The following is a 6,000-nucleotide window of genomic DNA, read 5'->3' as shown; positions in this document are numbered from 1 at the left end:
ATTTTTTTAAATATTTTTTGTTTAGGGAATTAGTTCCAGCATGGATACTGTTTCCTTAGGTAAAGTTTCGAAAAATTTCAAAACTTTCTTAAAAAAAACGTTTTTTTAACTAAAAAACGTTTCTTTTTATTTTTTTTGCAAAGAAAATCAGAATCATTTTTTATTTTTTTTGTTTTGTAGGTTTTCCAGATCTTTGTGGATTAGACTTTTATTGAGTCAGTAAGGATAGTAGTAAGGATAGTGGTGGATAGTGGGTAATGTGACAGGTGCGTATAGTGAATGGTGGAATGGTGGATGACGGATAGTAGATAGATTTAATATGTAATTTTAATATGTAAAGCAAATTAATAGAATTTAATTAATAAATTGTTATTACAAATTAAAATTAGCTAAATATACTAAATATACAAAATCGGTAATAATTAAGTTGATTATTAACAATCGTCAAATTTGGTTTTACCAATTTGTTACTAATTTTACTAATCGATTTGTTGACAAGTGGCAGGCGTTATGGTGCAAATCACCTATAAAATTAGTTGCCGATTTTTTTGGTACTGATTGGCTAAGGTTAGACTAAATTTCGTCCAACATTCGGCAATTTAAAATTTTGCCAAAATGGACTATTCCGACCAGTGAAAGGTAGCTACACCAATATTATTCAGAAGATTTACACATTTCCAATTTTTTCCTTTGATATGTGTTTCATACCAATCTCTAGCATCATCTTCAAGTAAAGTCTCAAAGATCCCATGAATCCTAACACGAATTCTAGCATTAGCAGCAGGATCAAGTCCAGCAGACTCACACCATTGCCTGAATTCTTGAAGCTAAAGTTCTGGATCTTCACCAGATATTCCTCTAAATTTTTTAGGTGCATATCCTGTTATTATCAGTTGTTGTATTACCGGAGGGTTATTTTGTAATGCTAGAATCTGTTGATTTAAATTATTGACCTGATTTTGCAAATTTTGTCCATGATTGCGACAGTTTAAAAATTGCCCTCTTTATGCTCGAGCTTGCTGAATAATACCATTAACCCGCCTTCTACTTCGCTCTGTTTTAGTATTATAGCGCTGCAATAATCTATGAGCATTTCTTCTACTCTCATCACGTTCTCTCTGGACATTAGCTAGTTGGATTTGACTGTTAGCAATTGAGCCTGGATGTTAGCCAATTGGATCTGAGTATTTTGTGCAAGGCCTTCCCAATATTGGTGATGACGCACTTCATTTGCATATGCATCCTCATAGGTATGTTTTGTTCTCAATATAGTAGCATGTTATCACCCCCATCTGCCACCAAACAAAGTTCCCTGCTTCTGTTATATGTATTCTCAGCGAAATATTCATATTCTTGCTTGGTTTAGTTTTACATCTTTAACTTAATTTTCACCAATTTCTAACACACGTCGAATGACCAAAAACAGGCAAAAAAAATGGCTAGAATTGCATAAACTATTCGCAAATTTATATAAACTATTTACAAATAGTATAGGTTAATTTGCAAATAGCCAAAAACAGCCAAGAATAGCTAAGAACAGCCAAGAATAGCCAAGAATAGCCAAGAATAGCCACTGCTTTTCACGCCATTTTTTTTGCCAATTTTTAGCATTTCGACCTGTGTAAGTCACACATGGATTTCTTAATATACATCAGCCACACTTAGGCTCTAAAGTCACTGGTCTCGGACTTTCTTAATATACAAGCCACACTTGGGCTTCTCAATAAACCATACTCGGGTTTCTCAAAATAATATGAGTCACACTTGGGACTCCTTAATTCTTTATATCCATATTTACTCTATCATAGAGCTCCGAATGGATCAGGTCAGGTCAGGTTAATTGATAAACCTGACCTGAAATTTTTTTTCAGGTCAGGTCAGGTCAGGTTATATCAGGTTGTCTGTTTGACCTGACCTGACCTGAAACCTAAAAAATTTTTATTAAAGTATTGAAAAAAAACGGTACAAAACTTTTTTTTTTAATATAATATTATGAAAAAAAACATTTTTGCAACGTTTTTTATTAAAATATTGAAAAAAAATATTGCAAAACATTTTTTTTAATATAACATTATGAAAAAAATGTTTTCGCAACGTTATTATTGAAATATCAAAAAAAAACGTTACGAAACATTTTTTTAATATAATATTATGAAAAAACGTTTTCGCAACGTTTTTTCTCAAAATATTGCGATTCAACATTTTTATATTGATTTTGTATAAAAAAAGTGAATTGCGGTATTGCGATTCACTTTTTTATATAGATTCTATATAAAAAAGTAGAGTTGCGGTATTGCGATTCACTTTTTTATATAGATTCTATATAAAAAAAGTGAGTTGCGGTATTGCGATTCACTTTTCTATATAGATTCTATATGAAAAAAGTGAGTTGCGGTATTGCGATTCACTTTTTTTATATAAAATCAATATAGAAAAGTGAATCGCAATACCGCAACTCACTTTTTTTATACAAAATCAATATAAAAAAGTGAATTGCAATACCGCAACTCACTTTTATTATATAAAATCAATATAAAAAAGTGAATCGCAATACTGCAACTCACTTTTATTATATAGTAGAATCAATAGTTTCAGGTCAACAGGTCAATCAGGTCAGGTCAATCTTCATACCTGACCTGAATTTTTTTTAAAAATCTCATACCTGACCTGAATTTCAGGTCAGGTCAGGTCAGGTTACCTGAATTTGGCTGACCTGTTCGGAGCTCTACTCTATCATTTTAATACTTATTTAACATTAATTAAAACTTAGGCAAACCATAAGTATATTCGAAATAACTTTTAATAATTAACGTTTTTACAAATATTTATGAACCCTTCACCCATATGATTGTGTACATTCTGACTAACCGAACTATTATGTTCGTGCGTTTCTCATATATCAAATGGTAAAGGAATTCATTATTTAACATACTTTTTCATCATAAGAAAACAGTATAAAAGAGTCGATAATCATTAATTAATGGGTAAAAAGTACTTTATTTATATTTTGATCTTCATAAAATTCACAACTAACTAAATTACCTAAAATTCAAAATCCTCACTGGCGACTGTGGAATTCACTTCCCATTCCGCTCCTATTTAACTTTCTTATTCTTTCTTTTCTTACTTCTTATTTCTTTCTAATATTTTATATTATGTGTTATCTTTTATGTACTATCTTTTATGTACTATCTTTTATGTACTATCTTTTATATGCTATCTTTCTAATATACTATTTTTAATATGCTATTTTATATACTATTATCTTTTCTATCTTTCAAATATTACATCGTAAAGAAATAATTTATAACCCATCTTTTGTGGCTGTGCTATCTTTTCTTTAAAATAACATAATCTTTCGAATATTATATCGTAAAGAAATAATCCATCTTTTGTGGCTGTGCTGTCTTTCTGTATCATCTTTTCATATTATCTTTCATATTATCTTTTGTATCATCTTTTATATTATCTTTTGTTTTTCAATATTTCATGTATTTTCATTAAATTCGATTTTAATTCGCTATCGTCCCATTTTATACGTTATTCCTATAATCTATCTTTTGTGGCTTATAGTTCTTCCTTCTAATTATTCCTGTTGATGAACTTGATAAACTGGTTGCTAAGCCGCATCGATTAACCCCCTGATTGATTTATTGGTTCGTCGTTAAACATTACATCATGTAGATCATTCCTTCTCCTAAACATTTATCCTTTCTGGCTAATTATTTATCCGATCATGTGACTTTCTACCATGTAATCTTCTATTCGATATATCATTTATCTATTCCATTAAGTTCGATACTCATGGTTACAACGTGTATTATTAAGTTCTTGTCTAAGATATTCTTCACGGTTATGTGCATCATCTAACAAACCTTCAAGTCTATCCTCCATATTATCTTGATCTTCTATAATATTTCGCAACTCATTAGCATATCGAATAATGGCATTAAGACTATCATTTGCAGTATTAAATAAATGATTTATATGAGGGTGTGCTGCTATAATTGTACGATCAAGGTGAATACGAATACCAGCTACACTATTTGCTATAGTTGTCTGATTATTTAAGATTTCTGTAATAGGGTCAGAAGGAATTGCTGCCATATTTTTCCGTTGTCTATTAGCAAGTTCTTTTATTTGATCTTTGAGTTGAATATTTAGAGTATCAACTTCAATCAGCTGACGTTCTAATGCTTGAAGTCCTTCTTCCTTTAGTGATGCCATTTCTAAAGCTTTCTTAAGCTTCACACGCAACTTAGCATTTTTTTGCCTAAGTTCTTCTATCTCAGATTCATAACCTTCGATTACGCCATACAGGTATTTTATATATTGCTCTTGTGATTGCAATGTATATGCAAACTTTGTAATCTGTGTCTTTAACAATGTATCTTCCATTGCCAGTTCCACAGATTTTTATAGACCCTACATTTAATAAACAAATCGAACAAAATTATACCCTTCAACGAATTTATTACCATCCATGTGGATATTATCGTACTTCTGAAAAACTTTGGGCTAAAGTGCAAGCTGAGGGTCATGATTTTAACATATCTGATATTACAAAATAGTTGCATAAACAGGCTATATGGCAAATATACTCATCTGTACCCAAGTATATTCCACAGGTTTCTTTTAATAAGATTACTCGACCAAATATGTATCATCAAGCGGATATCTTATATATGCCCTATGATACTGTAGATAGAAAGCCGTACAAATACTGTCTGAATATTGTAGATGTTGCTAGCCAATATAAAGCTTCAGTACCTCTAGAAGATCGCAGCTCTGCACGTATTGCTAAGGCATTTAAAAAGATTTATAGTAAAGCAGACTGCCCACTTATTTGGCCAAGAGTTTTACAAGTAGATAGGGTCAGAATTTAAGGATGAAGTTATCTGATTAATGGATGAAAAAGGTGTGCGTATTCGGGTGGGTACTACTTATAAGAGTCAGGCTATTGTTGAACGGTATAATCGAACTTTAGCAGAGAGGCTATTTAAAATACAGGATGCAAAAGAACTCCTTACAGAAGGTGTGAATACTGCCTAGGTTAAGAACCTTTCTGATATTGTGAATGAGTTAAGCAATTCTAATACTCGACTGCTAGGTATGTCTCCAGTTGAGGCAATCCAGAAAGATCAAGTATATGCACTACCTTCAAAGATTTGTAAGGATAGACCTGTAGGTGCAGAAGAAATACGTTTACCAGCAGGTTCTCTTGTGAAATACTTACTTGATAGCTTAGATTACCAAGGTAGGAGACGTGCAACTGATCCAATATGGTCTACTAAAGTTTATACAATTGAATCTTCCACAGTTGTTGATGGGCAGCCGGTTATATATAGGTTATCTGATGGACCTAAAAAAATATTTACTCAAGAAGAATTATTAGTTGTGCCATCTGATACTATGCTGCCTTCTACTCATATATTATATTAATTTTCAAGTTGTGGTATCCTATAGTTACCATATGCATACATTGTGATATTATTTTGCGCAATCCATTTTTTATCATCCATAAGGAATAACCCCACCTTTGAAATTTTTATAATATCTATGGCATGTCTATCAGATTAGATTGCTCTAAAGGTGACTGTATCATTATATTTAGGATCGAAGAGTGCCTTATTATACCACTCATAGTGGAACTCTTTTTTAACTACCTTTGAGGGGACACCTTTAGCCTTACGGATACCATATTTCAGATTGGTAGTCTCATCCCCTACCTTGAGAATGGAGTACATTTTAGGACGGAGGCCAATAAATTCTGCTATAACTGCTCCATTACATTCATCCTTAAATTTTCCTGGGATTTTCATAATTATGTCAGTCTTGTCACCTAATACTTTTCGTACAGGATGATCTTTAGGATAATCACTGAAGTCGAATTGATCTGCCATATATATGAGGTCTGCATTGATATCTTCAGTTTGGATTTGTACGAGAAGTGAGTCTGTGTCTGTATAACATAACTGGATTTTTTCACCATATCATACT

The sequence above is a fragment of the Rhizophagus irregularis genome, chromosome 18 (assembly GCF_026210795.1).
Source record: "Rhizophagus irregularis chromosome 18, complete sequence".
NCBI lineage: Eukaryota > Fungi > Glomeromycota > Glomeromycetes > Glomerales > Glomeraceae > Rhizophagus > Rhizophagus irregularis.
This window is presented reverse-complemented; position numbering follows the sequence as displayed.